The following is a 13,855-nucleotide window of genomic DNA, read 5'->3' as shown; positions in this document are numbered from 1 at the left end:
GACAAATAGAGGTAATATGTTCACATGATGGTTGTTAACCCTATGATGGAAACATTAGTGCGAACGAAAGACTGTGAGATCTGTTTAAAAAGGTGGTCAAAAACTGGTGTGTTGGCCGCATGATGGCTCATGCCTAGCACTTTGGGAGGCTGAGACGGGAGGATCGCTTGAGGCCAGGAGTTAGAGACCAGCCTGAGCAAGAGCAAAACCCCGTCTCTACAAAATATAGAAAAATTAGCCAGGTGTGGGGTGTGCCTATAGTCCCAGCTACTTGGGAAGCTGAGGCAGGAGGCAGGAGGATCACTCAAATGCAGGAATTAGGTTGCAGTGAGTTATGATGATGCCACTGCACTCTAGCCCGGGAGACAGAGCGAGACCCTGTCTCAAAACAAAACAAAACAAAACAAAACTGCATTATCCTTCTGTGCTGACTCCCTCTATAAACAATAGAAAAATCCAGACCAACCTCCGGCCCTACCAGGCTCCTGCTATCCAATATTCAACCTTCTCCCTCCACAACTTACAGAACTTGAGCAGATCAATCTTCTTGAGTCTCAGTTTTTTAATCTACAAAATGAGGTATGTAGTATTAATAATCATATGATTGTTTTGAAAATAACATTAAATTATAGAGCAAAGTGCCGGCCCCAGAGCCTGGCAGATAGAGATGTTTTATGAGTCGGTTGCTTCCTTTCTTCTTTGCCTGAAGACAGTGGTTCTCAAAACTGACTGCATTTAAGCATCATGAGAAGCCTTTAAAGAAAAAAAAAAAAGGCTGTATCCCACCCTAAACCAAATACATCAGAATCTTTGAGGGTAAGCATGGGGCATAGATTTTTTTTTAAAGCACCAAGAATTCTATTGCTTAGCAGAAAACCATTGCCTTAGACAATGTGTAAATAAACAAAATGCTATCTGATTACACATAATTTAAAATAAAGTCCTGATAATATAAAAAAACCATCAAGGGTTGGGTGCAGTGGCTCACATCAATAATCCCAGCACTTTGGGAGGCTGAGGCAGGAGGATTGCTTGAACCCAGGAGTTTGAGACCAGCCTGAGCAACATAGCAAGACCCCCATCTTTACAAAATATAAAAAAATTAGCCTGGCAAGGTGACACAAGCCTGTAGTCCCAGCTAATTGAGAAGCTGAGGAGGGAGGATTGCCTGAGCCCTCATGTTCACCACTGCACTCTAGCCTGGGTGACAGAGTGAGACCCTGTCATATACCCACAAAAAAAAAAGCCTTCAAAAAGTATCCAGTATGACCACTTTTTCAAGGACTTGGAGCTTTAAGAAAGGCTTATTTATTACAGTGAGAGTCAATAGGTGGTTACTGGATACTCTCAGGGACATTCTCATATGCGGAACTGTAGATAAACCCAGGAAAGGATAGGCTCAGATACTACTTGCATTGTTTACAGCCATGACTGTTTTCCTGTTGCTATGGGCTGAATTGTGTATCCCCAGAATTCATATGTTAGAGTCCTAGCCCCCAGTGCCTTAGAATGTGACCATGTTTGGAGACGGAGTCTTTGCTGGAATAATTAGCTAAAATGAGGTCATGAGCGTGAACCTGAATCCTATTTGACTAGTGTCCTTACAAGAAGGGGAGGTTTGAACACAGCCACAGACAAAGGGAAGACGATATGAAGACACAAGGAGAAGACGGCCATCTGCAAGCCAAGGACAGAGGCCTGGAACAGATCCTTCCCTCATAGCTCTCAAAAGGAGCCAACCAACCATGCCAACACCCCCAGACATTTAGCCTCCAGAACTGTGAGAAAAATAAAGTTCTGTCTTTTAAGTCACTCAGCCTCTGGTACTTTTTTATGGCAGCCCTGGCCTAATACACCTGTGTTACTGCGAAAGCATGAGGTAGGTATTTGGTGAGTGGGTGGGAGAAATAACCACCCTGCCTTCACTTTATCTAGAAATGTCAGAGAGGAGATGGATTTTCATAGGGTCCTTGAAGTTGAGTAATTTGCCTATTTGAATGGGAAGGTAAATTTCAAATGTTAGAGAAGGCTATGTGTGTCCAAGAGATGTGAATCATTGCCTTCGCTGGTTCACAGCCTCCACTGCCCACATAAAGGTGCCCTTTCTTCCCAAGACGGCCCTCCCCTCCTGCCACAGCAGAATAGATTATGCTGACCTTTTAAGGAGAGATGTGCTGGACCAATCACATTCTCTCTTTAGATTTTGGAATTGGGACACTGAGAAACAGACCATTTAGCTCTACTGGGCAGAGCTAAACAGTCACATTGGACTCCTGGGCTGAGGCCACTTGGCTGGGCAATGTTCTAGAGGAGTCTTAAAAGGAGTCAAGAGGGGAGAGGATGGAGTGGACATGCAGGGACAAACAGTAGCTTTGGCTTCCTGAATAGCACTAGCTTGAGTGGGTTTCTGTGCCTCACAACCAGAAGAGTGTGAACTGGAATGGCATGAAATCCAGAATGAGGAAATCAGAGGTAATCAACGTCTTTCCCTGAGGGGTTACATAAAATCGTAGTCTGTCTCCCATGCGAATTCATAAGACTTTCAGGCTGGAAAGACCCTGGAGGACATCCTGCTGATGTCCTGGATAGTATGTTCTGGCTAATATTTTCTGAGAAATTAAGGTAAACCAGGCACTTTGCATGAACTATCAACCCTTTGAGATGGGACACAACAATTGTAACATTATCTTCATTTTACAGATGAGTAAAAACAGACATAGACAAGATAAGAAACTTGCCTTTAGTCACATAGCGTGGTAAATTGGTAACAGAAATGGCCACAATTATTTGCTCTTCCTGCAACCTCATCCTTTGCAATAGGATTTTGCAGCTATGCTCATCAAGAGGTGGAATCTGGGCTGGCTCTATGACTGGCTTTGGCCAGTAGAATGTGGCAGAAATGACAGGGTGTCCACTTTGAGCCTAGGCTTCAAAAGATCTCACAGACTGCTTCTGGCTTTCTTGGAACCCTGTGGCTGCCTGTGAATGAGTCCAGGCTATACTACTGGAAGATGAGAGACACCTGGCCAACTCCCCACTGTGATCAACGACCAGCCAAGCACTGAAGGCGTGACTGAAGCCATCTTATGTGAGCCAGCCCCAAGATTTATGAAAGCGGCTATCCCGGGTCAGGCAGCCCCCAGACGACCCACCTGCTGACCACAGACATGTGAGCAAATCCAGCTGACATCAGCCAAACCTAGTCCCAATCAGAACCACCAAGATCAGCAGAACCACCCAGATGACGCACAGAACTCTGAGCTAAAGAACTGCTCAGTCTTTTAAGCTGCTAAATTTTGGTAGGTGTGTACTGCTTAATATAGTTAGCAAGTGGCAAGAGGATCTGGGACTTCAACAGCGACTGTCTGACTTTGATGACTACGTATGCTCTCAATTCCTGTGCACACTGTAACTTGGCTAATGCAATGCCTTCCTTCTTAGAAGCAGTGTATGTAGCATCTTTCTTAGGATTTAGGACTGGTTAGGATGGGTTCAAAACCCAGATTACTAACTTTGGGCCGGTTAATCTTGCCAAACCTCAGCTTCCTCATATGTTAACTGCAAATAATACCTCATACTTCACAGAGACACCAGGAGGGTAAAATGGGTTAATAAATATCCAAAGTGCCCAGAGTTTAATGAGCCATGAGTTTCCTGGAAAATGGAAGTCTGCAATGGATCTGAAAATGCTTAATGACTGAAAAGGAATTTCCTTTCCAGTGTTGATGTCCATGTCACTGACAGTTTTAGGAATGAGTATCTCTTCTCGGAGACATTGACTTTTTGTAGGTTGTTACCTTTAATTAAATTTTTGTTTTTGTTTTTGTTTTTGTTTTGAGACAGGGTCACGTTCTGTCACCCAGGCTAGAGTGCAGTGGTGTCATCGTAACCCACAGCAACCTCAAACTCCTGGGCTCAAGTGATGCTCCTGCCTCAGCCTCTTGAGTAGCTAGGGGTAGCTGGGACTACAGGCACACACCATGGCACCAGGCCCAGTACTGCTTTCTAGTTGGGTGTTCCCCTAGGGTTGTGTCTTAGGATTTTAGGTCAAAAAAGATAAACTGGCCCCTTTTTTTTCAGAGATAATGTTGACACAGCCACAAAGCTTTTTGGTGGAAACAGAGTTACACACCAATGATTGAACTAACCCAGATGACACCATGATTAAAAGATAAAGTGTATTGAAGTGTTACTCCTTGAATAAATACTGGAAAATCAGTTTTTCCTCGCTGTTTTCCTTGTTTGGCACCTACAGTCCTACAGTCCTATATATGGTCCTATGCTAGATATATTAACAGAAAGAGAGGAGAAGCAGAGTGGGAGGGCATTTTACAAGCACCAAGAATATCAACTTGTTTTTACTGTTGTCATTATCAATAACATTATTATTTTAGCAGAGCAAGCATTAAGAGGAATAGGAAATGACCTGACCCCAAATTGGCTTTGGAAATCTGTTCAGCCTGAACTAGTTTTAGCAGGAACATTTTTGTTCACCTTCTGAAGTAGCCATTAGAGAAAATTGTGGGAGCAATTTCACTAGGGCTAAATTCTTAAGTTTACCTACCTATAGTTCAAAGTTTAAAGTGTTTTAGTTTAATGTCTTTTTGGCTGCTTTGTTTCATGGTACCATGTTTTTTAAAAGACTTTTTCACAAAAAGAAAAAGGAAAAATAATAACAGAAGGAAACTACTACAAAGTGCCGTTGGAAGCCTATTCCTCTTCAGATGACACCAGTGCTTAGAACTTTTTATTCAAAGCTCTTCATTTCCTACAAATATTTTATTTTTCACTGTTCCAAAGGTGGAAGAACCTCTGAATAGCAAAAGTGCTGTGCTTTTTAAAACCTGCTGAACAACTTCTCATCTCTAACGGTACTGAAGTTTTGTCATACCAGTCTGTGCATGAAAAACTGCAAAATATATGCATAAAAACATCTAGACTCTTCTAATTGTGCCTATCCATGGGTAAAAACTTACTTCTGGAGCCACACAGCTGTTAAAATCAGTCATATTTACAATTTTTATAAATGAGTTTATTTTAATAAAAACAAGTTACTCTGTGAGCATGATCTCTAAACAGATTTATGTGGGCTGGCACAATCTGCTATGCTAAACATATATTCATATTGCTTAAGTCTGCAACCAGTTTTTTCGAGTGGTGATAACAGTCTTGCTTTGTACAAAGATACCAAATAATTGAGAATTCAGCTAAGGACACTGTTCTCAGCATTGTGCTATTGAAATTGTTTTCTTGAACAGAATTGCCCTGTGGACATGACCCTAAATTGGGAGTATTCTGGGCTGCTGGCTTTGGGCCATGAACCAGGGAGACAGCTTATAGAGAAGAGGTAACTCTATAAACTGGTGCTAAAGAAGACCGGGAAAGAGGAGGAGGAGAAGGAGGAGAAGGAAGAGGAGGAGAAGGAGGAGGAGGAGAGTAAGAAAAGGAAGAAAGGAAGGGAAAGGGGAGAATGTGAAGTTTATATTCATCAACCCATATCCCCAAAGGGGTCTCTTTATGTATCACTCCTTGATCTCTTCACAACTTTTACTTTGATACATTTTTATGCTCATGTGTTTTGCTTGGCTACTAGTTTGTAAACTCCTGGAAGACAGGAATACTACCTAACTCAGCTTTACATCTCCCACAGTGCCTGGCATGCACTGGTGCTCGAAAATCTAATCGTTAATGCATAAACAAAAGAATGAATTTCTGTATTTGAAGCATTTCCTTTCCTCAGAGATAATTCCTAAGCAGCGGTTTTGAGCGGGGACAGTACTGCTGAAACTTTGCGAGGGCAGTTTTTGTCTTGCAGTTCTCTTATCAGTGCCAGAGTTTTTATTTACATTGTGAAAAATCTATTACTTTATAATTTTTATTGATATTAGTATGTATAGTATTTAAGTATAAACTACTTTCTCTTTTGCCTTTATATTATTAGAACATTACATTGGTTTCTTGAAATTATTTGTACAGGTAGTTTACATTATAAATTTAATTCCAGGAGAGTAAAGTGGTGTTAAATTTTTTGTTGTGTCGTAAATAACGGGCGTTGGGTATGGCAGGGTTGAGTACTTCTGCTTATAAGACTAAGCCTCAGCATACACGGGTTCTAGGATTCTAAGATGAAACCCACGAATAAAAAGACGCTGGTGTACCTTGATTTCAACAATCAGACTTCCACTTTAAGCAAGTGCACATTTTAGGATTACTGTGGCTCAGTGGAGCACTGCTGTCAAAGCACAAAGGGTCCACGACGGGGATGGGGGTGGGGAATGAACGTCAAGGCGCCAAAGAGCTCTCTTTCCCACGTCCAGGGCCGGGAATGCGCGCGGAGTGGCCTGGAGGGTGAGTGGTTTCTCTTTGCTTTGGTTTATATTCTTCCTCATTTTAACAATGATGTGGGGCTGAAGGGAAAGGGAGGGGGCGGGGCGGTGACGCCGTCCGGTTGTCCCGAAAGCTTGGCTCCTCAGCCGGCCCTCGCCGCGGGGCCTGTTCACGGTGAGGCGGTCGGGACGTGGAGACCCCGGCTTGAAAAGAAAGCCCCCCAGAAGTGACTGGTGAGGGGAAGACGGAGCAGAGGGGGCTCCGTCTCACACGGCTGTTCAAACTGAGGTTGGACTGAACTTTTGGTGTCAACGGGTGGAGCCGCGCTCGAGGTTGAGTGGGGACCAGAGGCAAGAAGAGGTGGCGCTGCAGATGACAAGGGGCGCGGCGACTTTTGACAGGGGGCGGGGCCTCCGGCCCGAACGCGCCGGCCTCGGGAAGGCGGGGCGCCCATTGATAGAGGGCGGGCTTCGCCCAGGGGGCGGGGCTCGGGCCCTACTGCCACCAGGAGATGGGGCGTGGCATGACAAGGGGCGTCTCAGTGGGAAAGCATGCCCGCCCCTCACGATCCGGGGGTGACATTAGAAAGGCGGAGCACCCGGCAGGTGGGGCTGCCTTTTGGAATGACCCGAGAGAAGACAAGGCTTCTGTGGACGGCAGGCGGAGCTATCGCCGGCAACAGGCGGGGCCTCTCCCGACAGAGGCGGGGCTTCCGTGGACGGGGCGGGGCTTATGTTGACAGAGGGGCGGGGCGGCTCCCTACCTCCCGCGGCCTCGCCGATTCCTGGGGTAGGGGCCCGGTAGGACCCCAGTGGAACAGCTGGATCAGGGCGTGGAGAGCCGGGCGCCGCGCGGGGTGGGGGGCGCGGAGGGAGCGCGCGCGCGAGGGCCCCGCCTCGGCCGGCTGTCTACCTCCCCCCTCCACCCCCGACGGCCACTGGGGCGCGCGCATCTCCTAACACCCCCATCGCGGGTCCGCACGCTCCGCTGGAGCCGCGGAGCTGGCGAGGCCCGTCTTCGGGCTCGCCGAGCAGTTCCGGGTTTAGGGTTCACAGGTCAGAGTTGACTCCCTGAAAAGTGCAGCCGGTTTGAAATGCAAGATGGCGGCGGCGGGGCGCTGAGAGGCGCGGCGGCCCCTGCAGGTAGTGGCGCGAGCCGGCTCGGCTACCAGCGGGCCCGAAATTCCGGGCTGTGGGTGGGAACCCGGGGCGCAGAGCCCGTGGCCAGCCGGGAAAGTCGGACCGCGCGGGAGGAGGGCGGCCCCAGGGCAGAGACCCTAGGGGCTGAGCCGGTTCCCGGCGCTGAGTGGCGGGGCGGACCCAGCGCCAAGCGTCCGAGGGGGAGGGACAGGGCCTGCCTCGCCGCTGGGCAGTTGCCGCGGAGGGACAGACCCACAGCCTCCTGCGCGCTCTCGGGGTTTCTGCAGCCGCAGAAGGAGCTTGGGGGCGGGGAGGGAAAATCTCAGTCCCTCCGCTTGAGAGAAGACCGAGCAACTTGGGATTGTTGAGGGGAGTAAAGTCTGGGTCTCCCTGGGCTGGGGGCGTCGCAGGGATGGAGGACCCCAGTAATGTTGGTAGTTCTAGGGGAGGTCAGGAGCGCTGCCCTCCGGGGGCGTGTGGCCACCGCGTGGGGACTCAGTCTTCCTGAGAGTAAGGAGAAATTCTCTTGCTGCAGCTGAGTGCACTGGCTTTGGGGTTGGAGCCCCCGAAACCTTTGGGGGAAGTCTGTATCCCTAGTTCGGGGAAGGCTGTGCACCCATTTCGGGGCCGGACTCTGTTGGGGAAGACTCAGAGTTGAGTCCTTAAGAACTACATTACGATTTTGAGGTAGCCCTGGGATTTAGGGAGAAGTTAGAGAAGGTAGAAAGGTTTTCTTTCTGTTTCAGTAGCGGGGGGGAGGGGAGGGTGTTAAGAGAGGGAGAGGCTGACACAGGGAATCCTCCAAACCTTAGGGCCTAAAGGGAACAATCTACTAATTCCTCCTGGGGAGTGAAGGACTGGGAAGATGTGAGACGGGGTTAAAGGGCAGGAAAGAAGAGCCCTGGCAGATACCCTTTCCCTAGGTATTTACACCAAAGTTGGAAGGGGACTTGAAATTCTTTGTTTCCATACCTCTTCCCCCGCTCCCCTCGTGGGTAACAGTAAGGAAAGAGCATAACTCTGAAGAAGGAAAAGATGCCGTTTGACATCCTTAGTTTAGGTTAGTGATTTTCCCAGTCTCTGGAAGGCGGCAATGAGAGATTTGGGGGAGGGGAATTAGGAATAGGGACTGGGGGTAATAGACGAGGAATATAGGGAAGAGATTGGGCGGAGCAGGAATTCCATAGCGCCTTTCTATCATCTCACCGCAGCTCTTTAAAAAAAAGATGCCAAGATGCCAAGAGGTAGTCTTTGAGAGAAAAATGTAAGCACAGGCTAATAGAATTTGTGATGTGATTAGGTTGAGAGTCCACGTAACTTGAAAGGAAGAAGCAATTCTCTCGGAGGTTAATATGATAGCAGAAAAGGGAAAAATCACAGGATTGGGAAATATACAGTGGTTCACCATTAGGGAGGAAGATCATTAGGGAGGAAGAAGCAGGAATAGTGATTATTTGTTGAGTTGGGGTCTGTGTGGTGTGTGTGTATGTGTACATATATAAGTGCACCTTTAGATTGTTGGTATTGGTCATTGTTTCTCAGTCTTTGTCTGAAAGCTTTGATTTGTGTTATATGGTGCTACGTGAATCTTTGTTTTTGAAAAATTACCCTGAAAAAGTCCTTTGTTTTTATGCCAGTAGTCAGGGTTAGCAGGAGTTGGTTCTAACAGGGATATTGGCCCTAGTGTGCCCATAGATTATTTTAATTTCTAAAATAGCAATTCTGACTCCTGATTTTAAGAAAAAAAAAAAAAAAAAATGTGCGTGCTGCCAATGACAATAATTCAGTGACAGGACATAAAAGAAAAAGGCTTTCATGAATATTTTTTCCTCTTAGTTTTCCTCTCCTTTCTCAAAGCGTTTTAGGGCTAAGGAGACTAATTTTATGTAAAGTAAAATGTATAATCTTGGGTCCTTTCAATATAAAAATGATAGCATTTCATTTGCCAGTGAATCTTTTTTGTTTGAATTTGTCTTCAAATGCTTTATTTAACAATCAGGATTAAAAAGGGAAAAAAAGAATTAAAGTAAGACTTGGGTAACCAATGATAGCGATGATTCAGAGAGATTTCTTGAACCTTTCTTGTATTTTCAAAGGAAGTTTAACATCTTCAATAGAAATGTTTTAAAGATAGAGTTCAAATATAAACTAGTTTAGAACTTCACATTTGGAACATTATTATACATGTGTGTTGTTCTTTGGTTTCCCCAGTGTGCATGTAGCTCTAGTTTTATATTCAATTCTGAACAGATTAGGCTGGGTGAACCAGAGAGGCATTGATGCCAGATGGTTTGAAAATATGCTAAGGCTGAAAACATAAATGTGCCTGTGCTGGTGAACGCTTATTAGTAGTTTTTTTCTCTTATAGCTGAGTTTATTATTTCACTGGATTTGGAGGGTAGTTCACGAATGATGTGGCAATTATTTCACCTTTAATGACACTTGTAAGTTCTTTTTTTCGATAAATGTGAATAAAGTTTTATAATTATTTTATTAATGAAATTAATAGCATAGGTAAGGTGGTTCATTTTGAAGATTTTTCTTGCTTTTGTATTATATTTCACATTAAGACAAAGGTAATGTTATGATGTATCATATATTTTCTTTCTTATGTTAACTGAGCACAAAACGTGATATTTGAGACTTAGGTGGCTATAAATTATGGCTTAATACTTAAGAAAATACTTTTAAAATTATTAAAATGATCACAAATGTAGCTGAGGAAATAATCCTTTTATTTATGTTACAACATTGCGGATTTGGGCCCAAAAGACTCCACTTACATTAATATTAACAATATTGAAAGTTCGGCACCTAAAGCTAGTTTTTAATCTAATATCATAGTCAATGCAATTATTCAGTGAGGTGTTTGAAATTATCTATTGCACTGTTTATGATAACAGCCAGTATTACATGGTTTTTGAACTTAAAATCCTCTTAAATAATCCTATGTAATTTCAAAAGTAAATTATATTTCTTTTTAAAAAAAACTATGATACTAGCCTTTGAATAAGAGCCCATGTTTTTTATACTATTACTGATATATTTTATTGTATGCTTGTTGCTCTGGTATATTTGTAGTCATGAATAACCAGATTTGCATGAATGAAGTTGCTAATTTAGATTACTAATCAGGGTATACATTTGAGTTTACATTTTGGAGATCTGTATTTTATACAGTTAATTTTTAAAGTAAATATTAATATGTAAATTTTTATATAATTGCCAAATTTGGTCTTAAAAGATGCTTACTCTGGCATTTTATATAATCAGTATTCTATAATGTATTTAAGAAGTATTAATATACACCTTTGGCCTAAGCAAATAAGATGATATACTTTGGAAAAGAAGTATATATGAGCAGTTTAAAAATACATTTATTCAAGAGAGTCAATTGAATAAATCATTTTTAATGGAGGCTTTTTAGTTTTTGACTTTAGATATTTTAAAAATCATATTATCAGAGCTTATCTTAACAACATTAAAATATTAAAGTGGCAGCCATATCTGTATACATTTATAATTTTAAACAAAATAGCTCTGTCATTACATTTTGGTGATTTCATATTTCCCATTTGATTTCTGACTTTTTTCCCCCCCTTCCTAAAAGTCTTTCTTTCCCTTTTTTGGTTTTTGTAAGAAATGAAGAGATAGGACGTTCTGATATTTCTAAGCACTTCACTCATAATTATGTTTTTCTTTTATCCTAAGTTTACTCCCTTTTACTATCCAATATCGTGAGAAAGAAGTTTGTTATAACTTTGCTGGGCATGGACTGTATTTGGGAGTTGAGGGGATGATGAGAAGAGAACAATTTCTCTTCATTACTATGATAAGATTACTTATATCAGATGTTTGCTAGTTCTGTGAAATAGCCCTTAAAATGTGTCATACAGTAATGATTCATTTTGAAGCTAAGGTCAGAGAAAGTGTGCGTGTGGAGAAGGTTAATTAGGATTGATTAATGTCTACCTTTTAAAGCCAGCTTGTTCCACCATGGTTTAATATGCTCAAAGGTATGAAATGGCAAATAACATTTATTAGTTGATTGTTACCCAGATCAGTAAAAGTTTTTAAATTTCTACTATTTTTCAACATTTAGCAAATTTTAAAGATATCCTTTGCTAACGTTCATTGGGCTCTTACTAATTACCAAGAAATATTCTAAAAACTTTACATGTATTACTTCTTTCAGTCCTTATAATAACCCTATTAAATACTATGCTATTATTAGCTCGATTTTATAGATGAGCGGGCTGAGGCACATATAGGCTAAGTCACTTGTCTAAAGCCACACATCTATATATGACAGTGCTGGGTCTGTTCCAGAGCTCAAGCTCTTGGACTTTATTTATAATCCGTCTACTGCCAGAACAACTTGTTCTCTTTTATTATATAATGTATGTGGTTGATACGAAGTAATCTTAGTATAAAGACTGAAATAGGCAAATATGATTTTCATTCAAAAGTATTGAAGAGCTCATTTGTTGCTCCTCTAGTAAGTATCCTTGTGCCTTTACATGTCCTGATAGCCCCTGTCAAGAGACTCTTATTCGGTAAAACATCTTGCAGTGACTGTGTGATTTAAGAATGGATTGAAATATGTTACCAATTTCCTACAAATATTAATAATTCATTTTGGAAAAGAGCCTTCCCTCTTTGGCAGCTGTTTCCTATCTTTTCTTCTAGTCCACATCCTGTAGATGAATGGCTAAGGAGTGGCTGATCAAGGAGATACCAGGAAATGAAATTGTAGAATCCCAGGCTAGAGATAACAGGATGGACATTTCATTGGGCCTGCTACTGCTCTTTTGCTTTTCATGAAAATAGTGTAATTATTCAGCCTAAACTTTAACTTAACATAGAAGTATTTTATTAGAGGATTGGTATATTTACATTATTTTTTGACTTAAGAGGGCTCTTCATACACTTGTATGTAATAATAGCAGAAATAAAAAATAAGGTATTTTGGGAAAATAATTTTCCCTACTATTCATTCACTTGGTAAACAGAGTAATCAGGTCTTAAAGAAAACAACAACAAAAACTCTTTAACACTTCAAAAGCATTATTTACTGTTATTCTAATAAAGGAAGCAATTATAATTTTTATTAAATTTTTCTTATGGGTTTAACTATTCTGGGTTATATACAACATTTTTGGACACCAGTCTGAACTTTTAGAGAATGATTTTCAATTTGTTTAATTGTACAATACTAATGCACTGATTGTAAAGCCATTTAGTAGTAGTTTTCTAGCAAAAACTAAATAGTTAAATACTAATTATTCTATTAGATGACCACATGTTTAGGGGTAGAGTACCACTGGTTTATTTGAATTATTATTGGCTTGTATTGTCAGCATTAATAATCTGCTCCATTCCAATTAATACATAGTAAATTAGGATACCAATATCAGTAGGTTTATGTACAAACACATAAACATATACACCTACTCCCATTTCTTAGTTTAACTAAGTTGTCTTTCATGACCTTTTTGTACTAATTTTTAAAAATTTCCAATTTCTACATGTTAACTTTCATATTACAGACTGCATATACTCACATTTTGAAATTTTATTAAAAATAGTCCAATAGTTACTTGGTTGTTCTGTATAAGATAAATAGAATTTTTTAATGTGTAGTTTTAAATTTTGTGTTTTCTACCAGTATTGAGTTTGGCATTTAGATGGTTCTTTTTAGATTTTTATGAGGAAATAATTTTTTTTCAAAATTACATTCATTTTTTAAAAGCCAAAGCATAAACGGTAAAATTTCCTGACTAAGGCTAAACCATACTTAGACTAATAAAATGATGTTACTTTTTTTGTAGGAGAAGACAGATAGCTACTTTGGACCTGTTGGTAATGATGGCCTGAGCTGAACACCTCCTAATTAGAAGGGATACCTTTCCCTTACAAAACGGCAGGATGCTGAGGAAGCTATGGCAAGTATGTGTTTCATTGTTTTCATATGGGAAAACTCAGATACCGAATGCACTCACTTTAGATCCCATGATACTGTATTTGGCTAAAGTTTTTAAAAGCTTTCCTTAAAAAGCAGCAGATATATGCTTAATACTTTTGTTAAAAATATACTTTCAAACTTTAAAAACTAGGAGTATTGACTGCTTTAATTTCCAAGGAAACAGCATCACACTTCATAATAAATCTTATATGGTATATTTATAATTGATTTTTCAATTAATATTTACTGAAATCTGCTGTGCATGAGGCACTGTTATCAGGTGCTGTGATAACAGGTAAACAAGACAAATGAACGTCATGAAGGCAGGGACCTTCAGTGTGGGGAAATTGATCTAGAAATTTTACTGTTCTTTTGCCTATAACCAGAAAAATGCTTGAAGAGTTACAAGAACAATTCCTGAAAC

The 13,855-nt window shown here is 41.5% G+C and overlaps 1 protein-coding gene across 1 annotated transcript in view; it reads left to right on the top strand.

Moving 5' to 3' along the window:
* Nucleotides 1-7,201: 7,201 nt before the first annotated feature.
* The window catches only part of ZHX1 (zinc fingers and homeoboxes 1), a 22,640-nt gene continuing 15,986 nt past the window's right edge, over nucleotides 7,202-13,855 (top strand). The window contains exons 1-2 of the mRNA XM_012660849.1: nucleotides 7,202-7,469; nucleotides 13,298-13,415. The gene's annotated coding sequence lies outside the window, so the exon portion shown is untranslated. The remainder of the gene's footprint in view (nucleotides 7,470-13,297; nucleotides 13,416-13,855) is intronic.

Source organism: Propithecus coquereli, unplaced genomic scaffold, assembly GCF_000956105.1.
Source record: "Propithecus coquereli isolate 6110/MARCELLA unplaced genomic scaffold, Pcoq_1.0 Scaffold68, whole genome shotgun sequence".
In the NCBI taxonomy this organism is placed as follows: Eukaryota; Metazoa; Chordata; class Mammalia; order Primates; family Indriidae; genus Propithecus; species Propithecus coquereli.
The sequence above is the reverse complement of the archived record's forward strand: the minus strand, read 5'-3'. Positions and strand labels throughout refer to the sequence as shown.